Source organism: Pan troglodytes, chromosome 11 (genome assembly GCF_028858775.2).
Source record: "Pan troglodytes isolate AG18354 chromosome 11, NHGRI_mPanTro3-v2.0_pri, whole genome shotgun sequence".
Classification (NCBI taxonomy): Eukaryota; Metazoa; Chordata; class Mammalia; order Primates; family Hominidae; genus Pan; species Pan troglodytes.
This window is the reverse complement of record NC_072409.2, coordinates 83,807,945-83,834,564: the sequence shown is the minus strand read 5'-3', so window position 1 is coordinate 83,834,564 and position 26,620 is coordinate 83,807,945. Positions and strand designations below refer to the sequence as shown.

At 37.2% G+C, this 26,620-nt stretch overlaps 1 long non-coding RNA gene across 2 annotated transcripts in view; it reads left to right on the top strand.

The window, feature by feature from the left end:
- Window positions 1-26,620, top strand: part of LOC107976851 (uncharacterized) — a 425,817-nt gene that overhangs the window by 327,289 nt on the left and 71,908 nt on the right. For both annotated transcript variants that reach the window (XR_010148735.1, XR_008537016.2), the window contains one exon: window positions 12,566-12,663. This is a non-coding gene — a long non-coding RNA (uncharacterized LOC107976851). Of the gene's footprint in view, window positions 1-12,565; window positions 12,664-26,620 lie in introns of those variants that run through there.

Sequence of the window (26,620 nt, the reverse complement as noted above, 5' to 3'; positions counted from 1 at the left end):
CTGGACCAGGTGTGAGGAGGGGAGGTGATAAAAGGATTATAGGGTGGGGGAGCAGAGGCTGAGGAAGAATTGGGACCTGGCTCGGCCTGGCGAGGAGGGGAGAGGTCAGATGGGTCTGTAGACAAGGAAGATTAGAAAGACTCAGTGACGCTTGGGGTTGGGACTGAGGGGACAGGTGGGAGGGAAAGATGGAAGATTTGGGATGAGTCGCATTGGGAACAGAGACTAGGGAGGGACTGATGTGTAAAAGAATGCCTGGACGTCAGGCACCTCAGACCATTTGCCTATTTTACAACAAGAATTATTTAGATCTTGTAGGATGGAAAAATTGAAAGTGCCATTTTCTGGCTATTTGGAACTACTGTCGAGTTTCTATTGGGGTCAAGTGGCATTGCAGAAGAAAATAAGGCATTTAGGTTTTAGGTTTTTAAGAACACAGGCTAAGGGAGAAGAAGGAGGAAAGGAATGGAAGGTGGAAGGTTGCCCATAGTGAAGGAGGCAAGCCTAGAGAAAAGAGAGAGTAGAGACATGGAGGGAAGGGGTTCGGGGGTTCTTACCCTCCAGAAAAGTGGGAAAGGGGTTGGGGCACAGAGATAAGAGGTCAGGGCGTGGAAATAAGGGATCAGGGCACAGAGATAAGGGGTCAGGGCGAGGAAATAAGGGATCGGGGTGCAGAGATAAGGGGTCATGCTGCTACCTTAACATCATACCATCTTTGAATATATGTAGTTGGGCAACTCCAATGTCACATTTCTGGCTCAAGCCACCATTCATACTTGTTCCAGATGCATCACCTACTGCTTAGCTAAGACACCTGTCATGCTTAGCATGTTTCTTCACACACCCATAGCACCAATGCCACAGCTGCTTCATTCAGGGTTTCTGCTTGTCACTGCACTAAAAAAATGGGTATGGGAGAGAATATTTCTGGTTTGCATGGAGTTTTATAAAACTAGATCCTATAACATGGTCACTTGGACCTTGAGATGTTTCGGATTTCTAGATGTACCATATATACCAGATGTATGGAACATGAGAAATGGCTGGATATTTTGGATAGAGTTTTCCAGAAATGAACTCTGAGCAGGTATCTTCATACTGGATAAACCTGAGGAGCACAGTCAGAAACCACACTGCAGTAGTAGGCTGAAGCCAACCTGTACCGATTTGCAGTTCTGCACGTCTCTTGCCAACTCTGCACTCAATGACAGCAAGTTGGTAATTTTAAATTGGCCATAGTGGGAGATGACATCTTAGAATTTGGAAAATTTGACAAATAGAGGCTTTTTTCCCCCCGGAGATTCCATTGTTAAATATTTACAAGCACATCACTGTCTGAAAAAGAGCCTTCTCTTTCAGCCCAAAAAGAGCCAGGACTACACAGAGGAAGAAGTTGAACTGCTTGGATTTGGGCTTATCCACCATAATAATTCTTAGCCAACCCATCAAGAAATCAAAGTGAGTTTTCTGACAAATATTAAGTGCATCCATTTCAATATTCCACGTGGGACCAGTGTGTGCATGGTCCCGTGGACGCACTCTTTGCAAATGTGGCCCAGGACTCCTTCATTTGCTACCTGGCCCATCTGTGTTCCAACTCTAACCAGGGAGTCATGATAACACTTTGGATCACCAGATATCAATGTCAGCAGGAACCCTGTGGCCACCAGTCCATGAAGTATCTGAGTATTCCTTTTTTCTCAAGTCAAAGACCTACCCAAGTAAATGGCTAGATATCTGCTGTAAAAGTACCACCAGTACAACTCCAGATTAGCAGCAATGATGCATCTGTTTCAGATCCAGACACTTTGTGGCAGGATGGCTATTGAGATCTTGTAATTGGATCTCCTAATCCTTTATCACCTATAAGGGAGCAAGGAAAGAGGGATTAGGCAAAGGGAAAAATCGAATCACAATGCAGTGCAACAGAGGCCTCAGCCAATCACAGAGTGATTAGGGTATATCCTTCACTAAGGCCGTTCTCCTCTTCTGAGGGAAATTTCCACAGAAGGACTCAACGTAAGACATTTGGTGCCAGGAGTGGTACCAGGAAGCAGACTCAGCTGAGTCATTGGTAGACAATATTCTGGCAGCTGGGGAAAAGTTCTAAAGTAGGGGATAGAGCATCATATTTCAGTGTCTGTTACACTGAGTCAGATTAAAATAAGATCCCCTACATTACATGCAGAACTATTATTTTCCAACAATACTGAGAATTTGAGTTTAGCTTTGCATACCGATCTCCTTCTCTCAGACTAGATTTTCTCCTCAGTTCTAAGGTTCTTCCTTGAAATTTTGCATCATAACATCTCCCTCTACCTCAAAGCCTTCCAGTATGTTTCTATATGTAAAAACATTGATCATTTGCTTTATTTGTCTTCCAGAAGCTTCCTTAACTACCAGGTAAAATTTGTTAATTCAAAAACATATCAACAATGAAGGAGATTTTCCAAGCTCATAAAACCTATGCTTCTGATGATTTTCCAGGGCATCCTATTACAATTATCACCACTGGATCTGAAATTGGTGCGTTATCGCTGATAATCTTGAGTTATGCTGATGATATTTTTATAGTAGATATTGTTAGCAGTATATACAAATTTAGAAAAGAGAGCTTTATTTCTTTGAAGGGGATTACAACCTGCAGGCAGAAAGCACAGCCCCTGGCTTAAAACAGAAAGCCAGCACTTTGAGGAAGGGAGAGTAAGGTAGGAATTTAAGCTTGAACGGGTTAGCCAAGTAGGCGTATTTAACAGGATATAGGAGGAGCTATGAATATGCATGAAAAGGAGGTCATGTGATTGAGTGATAAGCAAACATGCATGTTACATGCATTTCATGCTCACCTTGGGGTAGAGAATTAACATTCAAATGTATTACAATTAGGCCCTACACTTCAAAAGATCTTTTCAGGACATGAAGGCACACAAGTGTGCAGTCTCAGTAAACCAGCTAGGACCAGTCCATGGTCAATGGCCTTCTTATCAGGAGAAAGTTACTGAAATCAGTCTCTTGTCTGCTTGAAGCTATAGTTATGGCTTGTGGAACAGGGGGCTCAGTTAGTCATTGTCTGGTGGTTGGCAAGTTGCAGCTGCTTCGACATTGTTCTCTCAAAGCCAGTGCTTGTTTAGCTTCCAGAAAAAAAGAAAAAACTTGTGGCAGTTAGAACATAGTTTATCCTTTAAGTGTAGGGTTGCATAACTTAACCCTTGCCTGGCGTGGCTTTAGGTCCTGTTTATAATTTAGGTCCTGTTTATAATTTGGTATCATATTGTCACAAAGAGTCTGTTTTGTCAGCCTTATGACCTCTATTTTTGTATAAATTCTGGTCAGTTGTTTTGTGTAAACTGCAAAAGGGAACAGGTATAATGAGACATGTCTGACCTATCATCCCATCATGGCCAGGAACTCAGTTTCAAGGTTTCTGGGGTCCCCATGGCCAAGAGGGAGTCCTTTCAGTCAGATGATGGGGCATGGGATTTTATTTTTAGTTTACAGTATTTACCTTACAAAATAGATGGAAGGCGGGCAGCAGGAGAAAGAAGAAATAATTCTCTCATAAGGGTAATAAGTAGTTAGGGGAAGACCTTGACATATGGATAATGTTTCTAGGAAGTTTCAGAGGCACAGTTATATAGCTGTTGCAATTAGCATCTAACAAGGAATTAGATTTGTTTATATATACATCACAGGGAAGAAAATTATGGAGGATATTTTTAAGCCACCAAGTGTGCTGAGAATCGATGAAATATTGAATGACTTCCTTTAAAAAATAACTTTTCTGGAACTGATAGTCAGGTCTGTATAACTGGCCATGCTGAGAGAAAAGTGAGCTAATAGGTTTCAGCATGATTTTCTATCCAAACAAGCTTGGAGTACTTTAAGCAATTAACAAGCTTTCTGGGCTGATTCCACATTACAGGGAAAAAATTGTAATGTGCTATATGCTCATGTGGGAACCCTTAAAAATCATCTCTGTGATTATCAAGTGATGAAGCCATAATCACAATGCTGGCATCCACAGACTTTCTGACTCAGAGGTTTCTATGAATCCAATATTCTCATTAATTGTATTCCTTTCACAGATCTGCATCAAGAACTAGGGAAAAATATGGCCTTTTATGCATAATGACAAGATACAATGTCCTAATGTGACTGGCTTCATAACAGTGTTAACATTCTCCCACTGGATTTATAAGGGAAAGGGAGTGACTTACTCCTAAAAGAGCTGATTTAATACAAGGAGATTAGTTCTGAACGAGGTCATTTGTAAAACCACACAGCCAACTACTTAACATGTTACATGGAATCTATACTGGAGATGGCTGCCACATTTGTGGTACTAGCTCACATGGGTCATACTCGGGACAACATTGAAGATTTTTGTGTACTATAAAAAACAAGAAGCGGTGTACCCATTTTTGCTTATTAACAATACCTTTCAATTAGTTAGAAAAGGTATGACTTCAAGAAAACTAGACAGAAATACAATTATCTTGTTTATCCTAGTATTGAGACTAGCCCAGGGTAGTTTTTATTTCCCATCCTCTGTCATTAATGTTCCTATCTGAATAAAATAATAGACAGTTTGATTTTCCTTTTGCACTTTGGATCTAAGCAACAAAGAATGAAACATGGATATTCCTTGCACCCTGGTTACTGTATAGCATGTCCGTGCCCTCCCCACTCGACTGCTATCCCTCCCTTCTCTCTGCCTCCAGCTAGGACTTGTTATGGGAGCTACAAGCCCCTGACATGTGAATGCTATGCACTGTGTCAGAAAGCCAGCTATCCAGTATTTTGTATTAAGGTGGTATAGGGGCTATATTGGGAGATAAACTTTCATTGGCTTATCTCAAGAGTTTTCAACCTGGAAAATATTAAAAGATGTCACCTCCTAAAAGGTGACAGTAGATGAAACTTTATGAAATTTCTCTACTGGAAATTTGAAGAAAAATATTGCCATCCAGCCCTTAATGAAGCAAATCAAATCATACTGTATCAGGACCCTTGGTCAAGATATTACTTTTCATTATTAATATTCTAGTATTTCAGATTTAGTCTTCATATAATAGTCTTCATATATAGCCAAATAACACATATGTAATAGTGTTGATAACCATGTGGTGGTGCTTCCCCTAAATATTTGAGATGTCACTATTGATAGTGATACCTGTCAAAGTTACGCTCATCTCTTACCTCACCCCTATCTCTTTTGCCTGGTCTTTGTTTTCCATGGTCCAGACAACAGAAATATTTTTGGTTCCCAATAGTCTGAGGGTAAAAGCAGTCAGTAAGCCTTAATAAACTCCACAAGAAGAGCACTGCTATCTCTCATGAAGATTCCAGGGCTCCTCTGGGTGGGATGTGGGGGGTATTGCAACAGTATTTAAAACTCTGTGCTAGGCTGATAGCATAGATATTCTGAAAGTACAATTCCAGCTGCCCAACTCTGTATTGGCCAGCCTCTATGAAGGCAGCCCTGTGATCCACGAGAAGAAAAGCAGTTCCTCCTCCCCCGCACAGGGACTGCCAGTAATGTGGTATTTTATTTTCTTCTCTTCAGCCCTTTACTCTGTCCACTTCTGTCTTAATTCAGCTTAGATTTTTTTGTCCATTATGAATGAGACTCTCTTACCAATATATATTCGAGTCTTTTCTCAAGAACATAGATTATTCTTCTATCACAATTGCTGACAAACCCATGTTGTGGGTCTAATTTAGCTGTCAATTTTCTCCAAGACTATGCATAAAATCCTGAACAATGACGAATATAATTGCACAAATTTGCAGATTTATGCCAGTCTCAATTCATGGTTTTGAAACTTGGATAGTCTATGACGTCCAGCAGCCCTTTAACTATGTTTTAAATGTTGCCACTTCATGTCTTGCAGGACCTTCAGGTTCACTCTGTCTAAAATATATGTTGTCTCTACCAACCCTGTATCCAACCACTTATTCAAGCCAGAAGTCTTGGCATCTCTTGGAATCGATCCATTAATTTCCATCTCACTGTCATAACCTTAGTTCAGATCACTCTCATCTCTCACTTAGTCTATTTTAACAGCCACATAACTAGCATTGTTGCTCCAATCCTGTATTTCTCCAATCTATTTTCACTTTATAGACAGAATGATTTTTCAAAAAATCTTTAAAAGACCACGTTTAATGGATTCTTACTGTTATAAAACCCAACCCCTACCCACAGCTTAGGAGGCTCTACAGAATTTCTGCTTCTATATTTCCCTTATCATGTTTTGCCATTACCTTCCTCCCTAATCATCCAGATTCTCTGTTCAGGCATACTGTTCTGCAAATGATACATGCACCCAACTTTTGCTTCCAGGCATTCACACAAGACTTTTCCCTAGGTCTTGAAAAATTATATCTTGTCACTGCTTGTTTTTCTCATATTCATCAACCTATTTGATTGTTTAAATCTTTGTCAGCCCTTATTTCCTCTGGGAAGCCCTGAGTGTTGTTGAGGTACACCATTATTCATGCTCTAATATCACAATTTCTGCATGTAATCAGATCTGTCTCCACCCAATCTCAAGTCCTTCCTTCCTTTCCCTCACCACCCCACCACATTACCATCCAATTTAAAAAGCTGTCTATTCTTTTTATCTCCCAAATGTATACCAAATTATTCTGTACCAGAGGCCTCTTACATACCACCTAAGGCTTTCTTGGCCTCACCTGTCTCTTGTTCTAGCTTTGCTTGGATTCTGACCAAATTCATGTAGGTGCAACCTAACGGTGTCTCTCCTCCTTCCGTCTCTGTATCTGTGGTCTCTTGATCTGGGGCTTTCTTGTTTATGATGCTCAGGACCCTGCTCAACACTCATGCCCAGACTTGTGCAACCCAGAAGTTCAGGGAGCTCAGCACACCAAGAGAAAACTTAAACCAGTGCATGATTTTTTTATCCTTCTTGACCTTCGGGGGATGATTCTAAGATGCAACTTACTTACCTTCTTACCAGTGTAGTCCCACAGACCTAACAGTTGGCACTTAGCAGTCACCCAGTTCAATAAGATAACTCACAGTGGTTCTCCATCTTCTGTTACTCCATCACTCCTGTAGTCCCTCACTCCTGCTCCCTAAATAAAAAGTAAACATAGTATGCTTTCTCAGGCTAAGCTACATTACATTTCTCTCTATCTTCACTGCCAGTTCTCCAGTTAAAAACCACTATCATCTCTTACTTGGATTACTGCACTTCTCTCCCAATAGTCTTTCTAATTTTATTCAATAGTCCATTCACACTTTTAAAAGTAACCTTTAAAAATCATAAATCTGTTTACTTCATTTGCTTGCTTTAAAATTCTCAGCAGTGTCCTGGGTTACAGAAATAAAAAGATAGATAAATAAATAAATAAAATCCTCAAGTAACTCCTCACTTAGAATAAAATCCAAATTCCTTACCATGGCTTGCATAGACCTAGAGGAATTGGCTTTGCCCAACCTTTCAATGTTATCTCATATAACACATGTGTAAGGTATGAAGTAAGAACCTAATTTTATTTTTCATTTTATTTTCCTTGTGAAAAGTTAATAAAAAGGAAGCACCTTCCACAGTGTAAATCCATTTGTCAAAAATCCACAGACTAACCTCGCCTATTCAGACTCCATTAGTCTGTTTTCCCATTGCTGATAAACACATACCGGAGACTGGGTAATTTATAAAGAAAAAGAGATTTAATGGATTCACAGTTCCACATGGCTGGGGAGGCTTCACAATCATGGCAGAAGGTAAAAGGCACATCCTACATGGCAGCAGGCAAGAGAGAATGAGAGCCAAGTGAAAGGGGAAAACCCTTAGAAAACCATCAGATCTTGTGAGACTTACTGACTACCATGAGAACAGTATGGGGGAAACTGCCCCCGTGATTCAATTACCTCCCACTGGCTCCCTCTCACAACACATGGGAATTATGGGAACTACAATTCAAGACAAGATTTGGGTGGGGACACAGCCAAACCATATCACAGACTAATATGGATTTTAATTAAATTATACATATTTGATTTAAAATCTGAATTATCATTCAACATTATTTTCCCTCAGCATTTTAAGGATGGAATCCCTTTACATATTGAAATCCATTATTACTGATAAGAATTATGCTGCCAATTGAGAATTTATTTTTATAAGCAATTTTTATTTTCTAATAGCTTTTATAATAATTTTGTCTTTGAAATCATGACATTGTACTATGATTCTGTGATTTTTAATTTTTAAAATTTTTTTCTGCTTAAATCTCAGTGTACTCTTTCAATTTGAGAATTTATTTTTCCTCAACTTTAGAAAATTATTAACTGTGATTAATTAAAATTTTGCTTACTGGTCATATATTGGATCTAATTCTGGCTTCTACATCCCTTAACTAATATTTTAATGCTTTCCACCCCTTTCTCTCTCAGTGGTACATTTCTAAGTGATTTATTTAGATTTACTGTCCAGATGAATCTTATCTTAACTGTATCTGCTTTACTATTCAATATTTACATTCAGAATTTATATATATAAAATTATATCTAATCATATATATCATATATAGTTATATATGTGACATCCTATATATACTATATAAGTAATTATAATATGTAATTACATCATATAGAATTATATATAATATAGAGCTATCATATCTAATGTATAATCATAATCATATATAGGATATCATATACATCATATGTTATCTTGTATATATTATATATCATATATGTTATATATGATATCTATATCTCATATATAATATATAAAATTTTTGAATTAAAAAAGTTATGTTTATATCTAGACTTACTTGGGTTCTTTTCAAATTTTCTAATTCTTTTTATGCATTTTTTATTCCTACCTCATGAATTCTGTTCTTTATCTTTTTGAACACTTAGATAAACTTATTATAAATTTTCTTTCATACTATTTTGTTTATTTCTAGTTCTAAGTATCTAAATTCTTCTACTTACTGAATCTGTGATTCTCTCCAACAATGGTTCATTCTGTGTGATTTGGATAAACTCACTATGAGCTCATCTTTATCCTGTCATTTTGTATTGTTTTGGGGGGAAGTCAAATATGCTCTGGACTGTGTAAGTGTCTTACATAGCAGTTTCCTAGTCAGCACTGAAAACAGGGTGTTTAATTGGCTCTTAATTTCTTGACCCCACACATTTTTCTAACACCATTTTGAAGTTTTCATTTTTCCCCACGGACAAGCCAATGGAAGACAAACCTTGCTGCTTCCCAGGTGCGGTGGATGGTGCTTTTCCAGTATTCATTTCAGAGATGGGGAAGTCTTCAGGCTTTAGGGAAGAAGCATAGTGCTGGTTTTCTATGCATTTAAGATATATGGATAAACAGTTATCCTTTTGTTATCTAACACAAAACCAAACTGTTAAGATTTCAATATATTTTCAATAACCTTTTGAGGTTGTTGGCAGCAGCCCTTGCTCAAAGCTCTGATGTTTCATATTTTCTTCATTTTAATCTCATGGTGATTTATCTCTTTTGGTTTCCAAATATTCTTTATCTTATCCAAGCATTCACTTGTGTGTGGAGCTGCTTGGACCGTATTTGACATGTTTCTTGTGAAATACAAAACTTAATCTTCATGATATTTTAATTGGAATTGGGCTACAAATACAAAACATAAAATAGATACCTGTCACTTCCAAGAGAATGTTGCAGATCTGCATTTACTCAATATTTTGTCTACACCCTCAATACACGAATAAGTCTTTGAGGTTTAATTTGTGCCAAGAAACATGAATGTCTGCCATTAACTTTCTCTGGACAATTTTTTAAACTATATTTTCCACCTGCTTACTGGTAATACATAAATACTTATATTGTCTTACTATACTCTCAATTATTACATTTAGATATTACCCTACTTGGAGGCTATAATATGAGTCCAGTTGGAAGAAAAGGTGTCTTGTAATAGAGTGGTAACAGTGGAAATGAAGAAAACCTCAGATTTAAGATATATTTATAAATTATGATTGAGATCACTTGATGGACAGATGTGAGGGTGGTAAAGATAGAGATATCGAGGGTGACATTCCTGTTTCTGCCCTGATGTAAGGTGGAGGTATCATTGATGAGAGAAAGAAGACTGAGGAATGGGAGGGAGAAGCAGATGTGGAATGGGAATGAGAGAATTAGTTTAGTTTTATAATAAACTTACACTAAAAACACTTCTTACACAATAATTTGTTATTCCAGTGAAGGAAAGTACTTTGTAGTAAGGCATATCTTTGTGAAAACACATGATCCATAACAGGAGAGTAACTAAAGACAGCAGGGACGAAGGGCTAATAAGGAGGCCAAGGACCTAAACAGAATATTGGAATCTCCTCTCCCAGGTGGTGTCCTGATGAGGTGAAGAGGTCCACTCAACTTCTTTTTTGAAGTAGCTGGAGGAACGATATTGAAATGACATTTAGAACACCCCATTTTCATATCTGACCCATCACAATTACAGACTTCAGTGATGAAAAAATAAAATTTATTTTTCTATACTTAAAACCTGTGGAGCAGGAGACCTCACAGAAATAAAATGTCTAGTTGTTTGAAATATTCTAAATAGTTTTGGCAGTGGAGAAACATTTCCTTCTCAGTGGCACTCCAACATCTTCATGCTGGAGTCATCAGCATAGTCATTAGCATCTTAACTTAGCTGCAGATACTTTGCATGTGAAGGAGATGGAGAGCATTTTTGAAGGTTTTTGCTGGATGGTCTGGCTGTGATAGAGTGTTGAATGATAGCCTGAGGCACTTCTTGTCCGATTTTGTGCATGGTCCTAATTGGAGAGGAACAATTCTATTGCCAGACAAATGTGTGAGGGATTAATAAGCCAGTTTTGGCTATTACCAGTGCAAATGAGCCACCTAAGTGACAACAGGACAGAAGTGTAGGCTACATTCTCCTCTGCCTTTGCCTGCAAACATGAATTTATATGCAGGCAAACTCTTTCTCAGTCTTCCTAAGGAAACCATCATGGAATTTGTGTGTTTCAAACTTCAGAGTTGATTTCTTTCCAGCCTAGGAGAGTATATAAAGTTACACTAAAAATGAACCTAGGAAAACAAAATCAATTCCACGACAGGAAGAGGAAAAGACCGTGTCACTGTGTTTATTGCTTTATTACCCTCCCTCCCCACAAAAAAAAAAAAAAAAAAGAAAGAGAAAAAAATCCACACCTCCTTGAGCCTCATAGGTATCTCTGCTCCAATAGAGAAGGCAGGAGAAAGGAATAAAAGTAAAATATTTCCAGTATAGCTTCCTTTATGGAATATAAGAACTTTTAGAAAATATAAGAATGACTTAATTAAGTAGCTAATTCTACAAACATGTATTGATGTCCAACTATTAATGAGGTTTTTGTATCCCCGGGTAAACAAAAATGAGGACTGCCTCTGCAGTTAAGCTTAGGTATGTATGGCCAGCCATTAATAAAGTTGTAGAACCATACTTGGGGTGCATTCAGTCTCTTTTTCTTTCACACCATTTATTTTCTTTTTTCCTCATTTTTTTTCATCTATTCAATTATTTACCTTCAAAGTGTCTTCTCAGGAAAAGGTTTGACAACATTTAATGACCTGTTTAAATGTCCAGTCTAAAACGACTAAAATAAGATGAGGGAATTCTCCCCATGGTAATAAAAAGTATACATTTAAGTAAAAAGCCTACAGTGTTATACACATTAGTAAGATTGTTGTCTTAAAACAAGAATCGCTGTTATCAACAATATTTTTAATATTTTTTTTAATTCTTTACTTGTGTTTTTCTAATCCGTTTCACAGGTAGCTGAAGAGTAAATGTAATAAAATGCAATTCTAATCATGTCACTTCTCCCATGAAAACCTTTCAATCGCATTTTAATGAGCTTAGGATAAAAATCAATCCCTTAAAGTAGCCTTTACTCAACAAATATTTGCTGAACAGCTAACGTCTGTGCAGCACTGTCGAAGGTACTAAAGATATACCATGAGTAAACACCAGAATGTTGGAGCCAGAAATTCCATATGGCCGTTTTGGATTTTTGTTGTTGCTGCTGCTGTTACTAGTATTTGATAAAGTATTACAGAAAACATTGAAACAAGTGAAACTATGTACTAAGGAGCATAACAACAGTTTTCTACTGTTTAGTGGTTAAGCCTGTTTAGGGATAGAATCTGAAGTATCTAAAGGAGATAGAATAGCATAGGTCATGTAGCACCACTTCTCCCAGCTGGGTTTTTGGCAGAACCTGGAAAAAAAACACTGAAGTCTGAACTTGATGATGACAGCTGACACTGCTGAGGTTCCTCTGTGTTTGTTCTTTTTCTAAAATAGTACACAGAATGAGGCTGGTTCATCAAATTTTCTTTTATTTTTAGAAGTAGACAGTGAAGATTCAAACTTTTATTTCTTCTTTCAAGTAAATTTAGATTTCCCGGTATCCTGACTACATATAGCTGTTTTTATTTGAAAGCACTTTACACTTAGTTATTCTACAGAAATATGTAGAAGAGTAATGAGAGCACCAAGAATTAAAATCATGACCATTGGTTTACAGCTCTTGATTCCATTTGGAGATGGCAGCTTGATGTTACAGTCAACTGAGGCCTTCCTAGTATAAGTTCCAAAAGTATGGTCCACCTGGCATCTAAACAAGTGAGTAACTTGATCTCTTCTCCTTCAAGGACATGTTTCGAAGCACAAATGTTAGATGATTGAGTATTTCTCGTTCAGGTTTCTGGTGAATTATTTGCATATGTAAGGGCCCTCAGGATGGTGACCCCATTTCATAATTCCTCTGCCATTCCACAAAATCTAATTATGAACATCAATGATCCTGCTAAGGTTTTCTGGAGAGAGGGCACTCCACTTTTATGTGAAGTTGAGCAATTAAGTCTTCAGTATGAAGTGGGACTATATGGCTATTTTTTTACTATAAAATAGGGACAAAAATAGCTATCTTGTCAATTCCATAGAATTTTCAGAGGATAAAATGACATTAGGTTTATGAAAGTACTCTGTAACATTTCCAGGAGTGGGAAGGATATGAAGTTGAGCCCCTCAGACTTGATGGGGAAAAACTACTCTTCATCTGTTGCAAGGAGATTTTGCCTCTCTTTCATTTGGTTTTCCTGTGGGATGTGTATGAAATTTCTGAGTGGAGGGTTAAAATAAGGCTTGCATTTTCTACTCCCATCAATGTTTATCACCAGAAATATATTTTTAACACAGACTCCTCTTTTACCAGAAAATATGTGTATTTAAATCTCTCTAGCTAAAGATATTAGAAAAAATTTTATGTGATTTTAAAATTAGCTCAGTTTAATTTTAGCTCGAGTTATTATCACAACATTAAATCTCTTTGGACATTTTAAAAAATACAGAATAAGTTAAGCAAGCTTTATTTTTTTTTAGCAAAGCAGAAAAAAAATCAAATCAGAGAAACCAAAAGACTTTTAAAAACAAAATATAAAATTTCACATTCTACTTTCAGTAAAATACTCCAAATGAGAGAACCAAATTGCTTGCTCTCATTTGAATAGCTCAGCAATACCTGAAGTGAATACCACAAGCTTGTTTTTGTGCCACTTATCTCAGATTTGCCTTTTCATGAACATTTTTGAAAGTGGGAATAATGTCAGTGATAGCTTCATCTCATGTTCTGGAAAAATAGAGCAGAAAATTACCCACCTCTGGTGCATTGGTTGTAGAGCTGCCTAAATTATTCAAACAAACCACAGCAACCATGCTTGCACTGACTTTTGAATGATTCTCTTTGATATGAGATAGTTCCCTACAGTGGGCACTCGGCTCTAATCTTCACTGCCCTTTATTTCTCAGAATTTTCTACTCTACAGTTCTGTTTGTACGTCACAGAATTGTAAAAGCCTTAGTTGATTTCTTGACTACCAGAATAAATAGGTAAAAATATTATGTGTTAAAAAGTGAAAGTTCTACGAAGCAAAATAAAGCAGAGTAAGGGATAGAAGTAGTGTTAGGGAGCCAGGGAATACTGGGTGTAAGATGATGAGAGAAGGGGTTGTTTTAGATAGGGTGGTCAGAGAAGGTCACATTTATTTGGAGACATTTGAGCAGAGACTTGAAAGAATTCCTAAGCAAACTATGGAAATATTTGGGGGAAGAACATTCCAGGCAGATAATACTGCATGTGCAAATGTTCTGAGAGACAAGGGGTGTCTAGCATGTTAAAGGAACACCAATAAGGCCCATTTGGATCAAGTGAAAATGGGTAGCAGGGAGATGAGACTGGGGTGCAGGGAACTGTGGGCATTATAGGCAATTGAATTTTACTGTGAGTGAAGTGGGAGGGTTCTGAGCAAAAGATAACAAGATGAGATATTTTAGAGCCAAGAATGACATAGCTGGAATTTTGTTTAACAAGTTGACTGGCTACTCTGTTGAGAAGAGACTGTAGGGAGAAAGACTAGATAGGAATCTGTGACAATAATCAAGGCAAAAGAGGATGCTGGCATGGACCAGGTGGTAGGATGGTTGGTTTAACAATGGTTAGAGGCTGGATGCATTCTGAAAGTAGGGTTAATAACATTTATGAATGGAATCAATATGGGGTATGAAAGAAAGAGAGAAGTCAATGATGATCCTAAGAATTGTGTCATGATCAAGTGTAAGTGTCTTCAGATAGAAAAATTTCGGCATGTGTAAGAAACAGAATGGACAGAGAGACCTTGGACTAGTGTGTGAAGGGAAGAATAAAATATCAGAGAAGGAGAGAGAGAGAGAGCAGGGCAAGCTATTCTAAGTAGGGGATAGAAGACCAAAATAAGATTATTCTAGATAGAAAGGAAAGCCATTTGAGAGTTTTAAACAGGGGACTAACATGAACTGATACATATTTTTCAAAGATTCCTCTGGCTTCTCTGTGGAGATTAGATATATATGAGCAATAGAAAGAGAAACATCCAGTTAGGAGGTGATTGCTTTAGTCTAAGCAAGAGAGAATGGTGATGTGGACAGGATACTAGCAGTGAGAGATAAAAATAAGTGTAAGGAACTGAGGTATGTTTTAGAGGTAGTTTCATCAGATGTTATTGATGAATTAAGGAGGACAAGGGAATTAAAGAAATTAAGATAATTAAGGAAATCAGTTCCCCTGATCAATTTACACTCTAGGTATCGTCAGCTACCATTTAATCAGAAAGACCATATTGCAGATATAATTGTCACAAATACCTCAGTTTTCTATGTCTCCTGCTATACCACAAACTATGCCAATTGACAAAATGAATGTTAGAAGTGGGGTTTTATTGATGATATTAGTAGCTTATTATTATAAATACCAAAGTCGATATTAGAAATAGTTTCCCATGAATGTGTGGAAGTAAAAGAAGACTACTCGCATGAGAATAAGCAAAAGCTGTTTATTCAGAGCTTGCTGTAGCACGGGAGCTAGCCACTATCATTTGCATTTGGAAGATACTCAAAGGCAGGCAGAGGGACGGGAAAGGTAGGCAGTGGGAGGAAAAGGGAAGGCTTCAGGTACGCCCTTATTGGAGGCTGCAGGTGGACTGACTAGAAACCAGGCATCTTGTGTGATTAGTTTATTTGAACAATTATGCTTTATGATAGTCTGCTTAAAATAGTTTCCAAAATACTTTTTGGTAACTTACAACTTTAGACTTATGCTAAATTAAGTAATAGATAGTTATTAAATATCTAGATCATCTCTAAATAAGATTAAATACTGAGACATTGATTACTAAACATAAACTTAAGTTTGGGCCAGGCGCGGTGGCTCACGCCTGTAATCCCAGCACTCTGGGAGGCCGAGGCAGGCGGATCACGAGGTCAGGAGATCGAGACCACGGTGAAACCTCGTCTGTACGAAAAATACAAAAAATTAGCCAGGCGCAGTGGCGGGCGCCTGTAGTCCCAGCTACTCGGGAGGCTGAGGCAGGAGAATGGCGTGAACCCAGGAGGCGGAGCTTGCAGTGAGCTGAGATCGCACCACTGTACTCCAGCCTGGGTGACAGAGCGAGACTCCGTCTCAAAATAAGTAAATAAATATAAAATAAAATAAACTTAAGTTTATATACTTTGGCTTCTTTTATAATATGACATAGAAAGGCTACGTATATTTAAGTATGTTGATAAATATGTTTCTTCTTTGTGTATGCTTGATAAACATTGAGAAACTGTACTATAAGGAAGCCTAGAACTATAACGTTGTGAGATCAAATATCCTTTGGCTTTGCTAGTCGGCTACAAAATGCTGGCATGTGACAGACAGTTTACAATTATCCACTTCCTAGTTTCTTCTGTGAAATAACAGTTACTAATAGTTAAAAATTGTGATCAATGTGTGCAAATGAAAGCACAAGAAGCAATAGGGGCAAAGGAAAACAATTTTCTATCCAACATTTACAAGATACGTAGGATGTGGTTTTGTTAAGGGAAAAAAAAAATCCTAAAATAAGATGAATGATTGTACCAGAAAAGGGATGAAAAAGTGTAGGAGAAAGCCTGAATGGATTTGAAAAGCTATAAAGGTTTACAGAAAAGAAATTTTACTACTAGGGATCAGTATGGCTAAGATTTGATGTGTTTTTTTTTTTTTAATGAGTTTTAGTATCAGTACTATACCGATAGAAAACTAGAGTTTGTTTCCCTCTGTGAAAGTGACAAATATTTCTTAGATTATTGGTCTGCTCTTAATAAAAGTTTGTAAATAGTGTTCTTTACCTTTGAATAATTTATTGTATTAGTTCATTCTTGCATTGCTGTAAAGAAATACCTGACACTGGTCATTTATTAAGAAAAAAGGTTTGTCTCACGGTTCTGCAGGCTTTACAGGAAGCATGGTGCTAATGTCCACTCAGCTTCTGAGTAGGCTTTAGGAATCTTGCAATCATGACAGAAGGCAAGGGGGAGCAGTCACTTCACATGGCAAAAGCGGGAACAAGGGGGGTGGGGAGGAGGGGCCACACACTTTTAAATAAGCAAATCTCCAGAGAACTCAGTCACTATCATGAGGTCAGCATCAAGAAGATAGTGCTAAACCGTTCATGAGAAATCCACCCCCATGATTCAATCACCTCCCACCAGGCCCCACCTCCAATACTGGGAATTACAATTCAACGTGAGATTTAGGGACACATGTCTAAACTATGTTATCTATCTAGAAGTAAAGATTCTGTGTTTTATTAGAATAATTTCCTGTGCTTCATGTTGACTTCATTATGTTCTTGACTATTTAAAAAAACAGAGTCTTCTCACTTGTAAAGGAGCTAGAATTTTTACAGTTATTTTACCTCCTATATTTGTTTTTGAAATCTCTCATTGTCACTTTGGTTAAATAGGTAGCAAAATCTCATTTCTCAATAACTCGTAGTCTGATTTAACTAACTGGTCAAACCTCCTGACAATAGTTGACATTTTGTCTTCCAAAAATCTAATCCTAAATAATATTTTTTATACCTAAAACTGACTTGGGGAAACTGGAAAGTAATAAAGGATCTTTCTCCTTATAAACAGAAAGGTACAAAAAAAATTAGGTTTTTATGAGATGCTGAATTTCATGGGAAGTGTTGTCAAGTGAAATATGCTATGCTTTCTTAGGTTATATTTTTATGGGTAAAATGTTGTTAATATAAATATTTTAGAAATTATGCTAAATTCCTGAAAACTTATCAATGCTTTCACTGTCTATGATAGGTTCTAGCGCTGCTATGTCTTCTATCAAACTAGAGTATAGTACCGTCAGTCATAACCCAGGGTTTTTTAAATATATGCCACAGAAACAGCCAAATATATTTGTCAGTCCATTATTCGTGTAATGAACTTTCATTATATATTTAATCACAGCCATTTTTAGTCCTTTGTCATACACAGATACAGATGTTCCTTGACTTACAATGGGGTTACAGCTGATAAAACCGTTATAAGCTGAAAATACTGTAAGTCAAAAATGCATTTAACATGCCTGGCCTACTGAACCTCATAGCTTAGCCTAGCCTATCTTAAACATGCTCAGAACACTTACATTAGCCTATAGTTGGGCAACATCTAACACAAAGCCTATATTAAAGTGTTAAATAGCTCATGTAATTGATTGAATACTGTACTGAAATTGAAAAACAGAAACACATTATGGGTTATAAATGTACAATTCCTACTGAATGGGTATATATCTCTTTCACACAATTATAAAGTTGAAAAATCATTAAGTCATAAGTTGGGGATTGTCCGTATATTTTTGTTTATCCTAATGCTTTCCTGAAAGTGCTTGCAATTAGCAACAGACAAGAATGCCCTGTCTTCAATAACAACAAAAAAACCTTCAATAAGGGCTTTTTACAGAGACCCATGGAAGGGACTATACTAAGCACTCTGGGACATACACTTCTGATGGCCCTGCTCAAATAACTTTGAGACCATACTGCTGGACTAAGTTAGAATTTCCAGATTCCAAAACTCTGATGGAGAAGCTGTTGGGTGCATGATATTGCTAACCTAATATCAAGCGGACAAGAAGTAATTCTGTAAGACTGAATGAAATGATGAAAAATGATTATGGATTTGGAATATTACTGATGAATTTGGAATATTACTGATGATTTAATGTTCTATTTCCTTGATCTAAAAAACCTTTTTTCTCTTTTAAGCTACATATAATTCATAAAATATTTAGTAAATTATGATTTTGTAAACAGAAATGAAACATTTTTTTCTTCTTGCCTCCTGTCTCCAGAATTCAGAAACTCTTCAGTATTCTTATTTTCATGGCAATATAATTGTTTGCATAGGTTCCAAAAGAATCTGTCCTCCTGGTAACAAGTATAATTAGAAACACTGATTATATAACCAAGACTTTCACTGGAATATCATATTTGAGTTTGACATGCACAGAATCAAATATGACCAGACGGTTTTAAGGAATGAAGTTGACTTTATGGAGTCAATGCTAACAAAGCCCTCTTGGGAAAACCATCCGAGTGCCTGGCTTACAGGATTCCCAGCCTTAGAGTTGAGTAAGGAAAGTCACTTCCTGGCAGGCCCAGGAACATTAAAATATTTTGAGAACCTCAAGAAGAGAGGAATTCATCCAAATATATATGCACTGCTGATGAAATCTGGTGACAAGTTCTTAACTCTACCTTCTTAATTTTGCTTTGCTAGAAGTTTTTATAAGGAGTTTCAGATTGCACTTTTAAAAGCTTCTTCAGGCTAGAAAGTAGAGTTAAGAACTTCTCACCAGATTTCATCAGCAGTACATATACAGCACTAAATGCACACAAGACAAAGCAGGAAAGATCTAAAATTGACACCCTAACATCACAATTCAAAGAACTAGAGAAACAAGAACAAACACATTCAAAAGCTAGCAGAAGGCAAGAAATAACTAAAATCAGAGCAGAACCAAAGGAAACACAGACACAAAAAACCCTTCAAAAAACTAATGAATCCAGGAGCTGGTTTTTTGAAAGGATCAACAAAATTGATAGACCGCTAGCAAGACTCATAAAGAAGAAAAGAGAGAAGAATCAAATAGATGCAATAAAAAATGCTGAAGGGGATATCACCACCGATCCCACAGAAATACAAACTACCATCAGAGAATACTATAAACACCTCTACGCAAATAAACTAGAAAATCTAGAAGAAAGGGATAAATTCCTGGACACATACACCGTCCCAAGACTAAACCAGGAAGAAGTTGAATCCCTGAATAGACCAATAACAGGCTCTGAAATTGGGGCAATAATTAATAGCCTACCAACCAAAAAAAGTCCAGGACCAGACGGATTCACAGCCGAATTCTACCACAGGTACAAGCAGGAGCTGGTACCATTCCTTCTGAAACTATTCCAATCAATAGAAAAAGAGGGAATCCTCCCTAACTCATTTTATGAGGCCAGCATCATCTTGATACAAAAGCCTGGCAGAGACACAACAAAAAAGCGAATTTTAGACCAATATCCCTGATGAACATCGATGCAAAAATCCTCAATAAAATACTGGCAAACCGAACCAGCAGCACATCAAAAAGCTTATCCACCATGATCAAGTGGGCTTCATCCCTGGGATGCAAGGCTGGTTCAACATACGCAAATCAATAAATGTAATCCAGCATATAAACAGAACCAATGACAAAAATCACATGACTATCTCAATAGATGCAGAAAAGGCCTTTGACAAAATTAAACAGCGCTTCATGTTAAAAACTCTCAATAAATTAGGTATTGATGGGACGTATCTCAAAATAATAACTATTTATGACAAACCCACAGCCAATATCATACTGAAAGGGCAAAAACTGGAAGCATTCCCTTTGGAAACTGGCACAAGACAGGGATGCCCTCTCTCACCACTCCTATTCAACATAGTGTTGGAAGTTCTGGCCAGGGCAATCAGGCAGGAGAAGGAAATAAAGGGTATTCAATTAGGAAAAGAGGAAGTCAAATTGTCCCTGTTTGCAGATGACATGATTTTATATTTAGAAACCCCATCGTCTCAGCCCAAAATCTCCTTAAGCTGATAAGCAATTTCAGCAAAGTCTCAGGATACAAAATCAATGTGCAAAAATCACAAGCATTCTTATACACCAATAACAGACAGAGAGCCAAATCATGAGTGAACTCCCATTCATAATTGCTTCAAAGAGAATAAAATACCTAGGAATCCAACTTACAAGGGATGTGAAGGACCTCTTCAAGGAGAACTACAAACCACTGCTCAAGGAAATAAAAGACGATACAAACAAATGGAAGAATATTCCATGCTCATGGATAGGAAGAATCAATATCATGAAAATGGCCAGACTGCCCAAGGTAATTTATAGATTCAATGCCATCCCCATCAAGCTACCAATGACTTTCTTCACAGAATTGGGAAAAAACTACTTTAAAGTTCACATGGAACCAAAAAAGAGCCCGCATTGCCAAGACAATCCTAAGCCAAAAGAACAAAGCTGGAGGCATCACGCTACCTGACTTCAAAGTATACTACAAGGCTACAGTAACCAAAACAGCATGGTACTAGTACCAAAACAGAGATATAGACCAAAGGAACAGAACAGAGCCCTCAGAAATAATACCAAACATCTGATCTTTGACAAACCTGACAAAAACAAGCAATGGGGAAAGGATTCCCTATTTAATAAATGGTGCTGGGAAAACTGGCTAGCCATATATAGAAAGCTGAAACTGGATCCCTTCCTTATATCTTATACAAAAATTAATTCCAGATGGATTAAAGACTCAAATGTTAGACCTAAAACCATAAAAACCCTAGAAGAAAACCTAGGCAATACCATTCAGGACATAGGCATGGGCAAGGACTTCATGTCTGAAACACCAAAAGCAATGGCAACAAAAGCCAAAATTGACAAATGGGATCTAATTAAACTAAAGAGCTTCTGCACAGCAAAAGAAACTACCATCAGAGTGAACAGGCAACCTACAGAATGGGAGAAAATTTTTGCAATCTACTCATCTGACAAAGGGCTAATATCCAGAATCTACAATGAATTCAAACAAATTTACAAGAAAAAAACAAACACCCCATCAAAAAGTGGGCGAAGGATATGAACAGACACTTCTCAAAAGAAGACATTTATGCAGCCAAAAGACACATGAAAAAATGCTCATCATCACTGGCCATCAGAGAAATGCAAATCAAAACTGCGGTGAGATACCATCTCACACCAGTTAGAATGGCGATCATTAAAAAGTCAGGAAACAACAGGTGCTGGAGAGGATGTGGAGAAATAGGAACACTTTTACACTGTTGGTGGGACTGTAAACTGGCTTAACCATTGTGGAAGACAGTGTGGCGATCTCTAGGATCTAGAACTAGAAATACTATTTGACCCAGCCATCCCATTACTGGGTATATACCCAAAGGATTATAAATCATGCTGCTATAAAGACACATGCACACATATGTTTATTGTGGCACTATTCACAATAGCAAAGACTTGGAACCAACCCAAATGTCCAACAATGATAGACTGGATTAAGACACTGAGCTCAGCCATAGTTCTAGTCTCTCTACTCTATTGTAATAGCCTTGAATAAAGTCTTTTTTTGCCTGTTAAAGTAGCCGGCGCAGTTTTTTCTTTGACACTGGCTACCCTTATCTATTGAAAAGAACCTAATAGTTAGGGCAGACCAAATGGATTAGGCCAATTCATAGCAATCTGAACACTCTTGGACAAGTTATCTTCTCCAATGCTCAATCTACTCACCCTTTCAATCATGAATATTACCATTTGATTTTTGTGAAGATTAAAAGCACTAGTGTTTATTAAAAACCTATCACACTGCCCAAAGAACCAGACCATCTTAATAACTGTTAATACCTCTTCTTCCTAATTCATCTCCTTGGCCAGTGACTTAATTCACAACAAAGTGATTTACCTGTTTATATGTTACATGTCATAGATATCAGATACTCCTTTTAAGAAGCCTCACATGATCTTCCAGTATTCTTTTTCATTCTTTTAATGAATGAATTCAGGTATAAACTATCTGGAGAGATCATGCCTCATATTGTTCAAGCCAGGCCCACTTGTAGCCACCATTTTAGCAGCCAATAGATAGACAACAATCCACACCTGCTGAAGACACCTATAGCCTAGAAATATGGAGAGTGAGCAGAAGGAGTAGAAGTGCTGAAAGTGAAAAGCAGACGCACACATTTTCACAACTCTTCCCAAGATTAGACACTCCCCTGATCTCAATTTGGCTTCAGGTATCTGTGACTGTCATCTCTATTCAAAGCAGCAGCCAGAGCCATTCTCCCCAAATGTTCTCTCTGAACTCATTCTCTCACAAGCCATGTATTTTTTTGTACTAATAGCCTACAACTCTACTTTATACAAGATTTTCAATACATGCAGTCTTTTGTGGGAAGTATCATTTTCTAAAATTAACTCCCTCCCTTTATTAATACTTGTTCTCTCGTATTGGGAAATTTGAACAGTAAGTGCCCTTTCATGGGCTTCATTCATCTGTTAAGCATCGAGGGGCCAGCACTTGAATCAATACATGCACTCTTTTAGAATTAAATTGCTCTCTGTTAGAGAGCCAGAGGAAATGTCTTCAAACATGAAATACTTTGTGTTTATCTGTTTCCTTTGTTCAGTTGTTTTGGAACACATACACCCTTTTGCCTAATTTAAATATCACCTGTGAACGTAATTATCCTCCGCCAGCATTATATAAGGAGGTGGGGGGAAAAAAGAGTATTTCCTGTTTCTAAAAATAACATTGTTTCTGAAAGCTTTTTAAAAAATAAATTGAACCATATTAAGTGTGTAGAAGTCACAGATTAAATAACACCTATGCCAACTGATTGTATTAAGGAAATAATTTGCCTCCTCAAAACTCAGATCATTGTCTACCTGGAGAAAGAGGGGTACTTTTAGTAGGAGGTGGGATATAAAATTACTTATGCTCCTCCACCCCAACAAGTTTGGTGTTTGATTTTCCCCATCCATGGAGAATCCAAGAGAATGCTGCTCTCATTGATTGAAGCATTTTGTAGTGTTTGGGTGGAAGGAAAAAAAAAAAAAAGATTGTTAGCGCTGTACAACATTGGGCATTGCCATAGAGGAGATAACTCTCCTAATTTTCTAGACTGTCCCAATATTTGCACTGAGTTCTACTACCTGGAAACTCCTCCGTCCCAAGCAGACCAAGATAACGGGTCATCCTAGCATTTCACCTACCTCCTTTGTCATTCTTCATTTTTGATCTTTGTGGTAAATTATGGTGATTTAAATGTTGATCCAATAGTTTACCCAATAGTTTTGCTATATTATAAGCAACCTTCTAAGGTTAATTATAAGTGGCAGGTTAATCATAGGCAAACAGCTTAATGATTTTTATCAGAGTCTACCCAGACAACAGTAACCATACCAGTCATTTTAACAGGGTGAACTTAATATAAAGAACTGTTAACCAGTGAGGAATTGAATATACAGACAATGGCAAGACCATATTCAAAAATAGAACTCTGATCAACAACCTCTGCAGTAAATGGCCAAAAATGGTCAGGACTTGGTCAATGATGACCAGTTTCCCTATTTTTTCCTCTGCTTTCAACTCAGGACCAACCAGAAAAAGGCAACTACGTTCTCCAAACCAATCACATAAGATGCCCTCTTCTAGTTAGTCCACCTCCAGCTTCCTCATGCTAACAACCTGCAATCAGGACATATCTGGAGCCTCTCCCTTTTTTCACTGCAAAACTTTCCCACTCACATGCCTGCTGACAGCCTCTAACAAATGCAAGTAATGGTGGGTGACTCAATCCAATTAACAAGCTCTGAATAGATATCAACTATTTTTTTTTTCATTTGGGTGGTTTTTGTTTATATCCACACCAAGCACAAAGGGAGCACTGAAGTTTTCACAGAAGATGTAACTGCAGGAAGCAGCTACCACTCCTAGAGCATGGGGAACAAAGGGAAGAGATTAAACTTATTAAAACATATTAGTTGGTGCCACAATTTCTTTTGCACCAACCTAAATAGAAGCTTGGAGAGAGGGCATTTCTTGTAGATCTGTAATGATAACGTGCCATGCCATAGGTTCAAACACATGCTCACACACACTCACATTATAAAATTTGTGATACATCATCATAATGGAACTGACCTTCCTTACTAAGGGACATCACAGTTCCTACTGCATTTCAAGCCATGCAATATCTACAGCATATATTAGCAGTTCAAAATATGGTTCAAGGACCCCTGGGATCCTCAAGACTGTTAGAGACTCTGCAAAGTCAAAATTAATTCCATAGCAATGCTAAGAAGTTATATGTCTTTTTCATTATATTGACATTTATAGTCATGATGTAAGATCAATCCCTGGTAAATTTGCTGGCACACAGCACAAATCAAGGCAGTGGCACCAAGTGAAAATGGACCAGTAATAATTGTATCATTCACAGCAATGTACTTGCAGGGAAAAAAAGTTTCAATTAAGCATGTCCTTCATGAGGCAGTAAAAAATAATTTTAATAAATTTTACTCCTTGAGTGTGCCTTTTTAGTACTGTATATGATGAAATGGGAAGTACACATAAAATTCATCTGCTACATATGGAAGCATGATGGTTATCTTGAGAAAAAGTACTAGTGTGATTGAATTTCAAGCTGCACTTGCCACTTTTCATGAAACACTGCTTTTTTATATTTGGGGTTTTTTTTACTTGTACAAATTTGTGGGATACACGAGAAATTGTGTTACATATTTATAATGCATAGTGATTGAGTCATGGTATTTAGAGTGTCCCTCACCCAAATATAATACATTTAAGTATAGTTATATAGTTATCCTACTCTGTTATCAAACATTGAATTTATTCCTTCTATCTTACTATACATTTGTTTACTTTAACCCACTTCTCTTCATCATCCTCACTCTCCACCCCCGCACTTACCCATCCCAGTCTCTGTTATCTAGCTTTCCACTCTGTAACTCTATGTGTTCAAATTTTTTCACTCCCACATATAGATGAGAACATGCAATGTTTGTCCTTTTGTGCCTGGCTTATTTCATTCTAGATAAAGACCTCTAATTCCATCCATGCAAATGACATGATCCTGTTTCTTTTCATGACTGAATAGTATTCCATTGTGTATACATATCACATTTTCTTTATCCATTCATCTGTTGATGGAACACTTAGGTTGGTTCCGTATCTTAGATATTGTTAATAGTCCTGCAATAAACATTTCAGTTCAGGTATCCCTTTGATATGTTGATTTATTTTCCTATGGGTAGATACTTAGTAATGGGATTACTGGGTTTAATTGTAATTCTATTTTTAGTTTTTTGAGAACTCTCCAAAGTGTTTTTCATAGTGTTGTTCACAAGTTTACATTACCATGAAGAGCATATAAGAGTTACCTTTTCTCCACATGCTCACCAACATTGGTGTGTGTGTGTTTTTGTCTTTTTAATAATAACCATTCTGGCTGGGGTAAGACAAAATATCATTGTGTCTTATGATTTGCTTTTTTAATACAAATCATTTAATTTGTATTTCTCCGATAATTAGTGATGTTGACCATTTCTTCATGTACCTATTGGCCATTTGTATGTCATCTTTGGAGAAAGGTCTATTTATATCCTTTACTTACTTTTTAATGGGATTATTTAATTTTCTTTCCTTTTGAGTTGAGTTCCTAGTATATTTTGAATACTAGTCCCCTGTCAGTTAACTGATTTGCAAGTACCTTCTCTCATTCAACAGGTTGTCTCTTTGCTGTATTGATTGTTACCTTTGCAGTGTATAAACTTTTTAGTTTAAAATAGTCCCATTTGTCTATTTTTGGTTTTGCTGCCTGTGCTTTTGAGATTTTAGTCATAAATTCTTTGCATAGGCCAATCTCCAGGAGAGTTTTCTCTAGGTTTTCTTTGAGTGCTTCTATGGTTTCAGGTCTTAGATTTAAGTCTTTAATCCATTTTGAGTTGATTTTTGCACATAGTGAGCGATAGGGATCCAGTTTCATTTTCTGCACATGGCTATCCAATTTTCCTATCACTATTTAATAAAGAGGGCATCCTTTCCCCAATGAAAGTTGTCAGCTTTGCTGAAGATCAACTGGTGGTAAATAT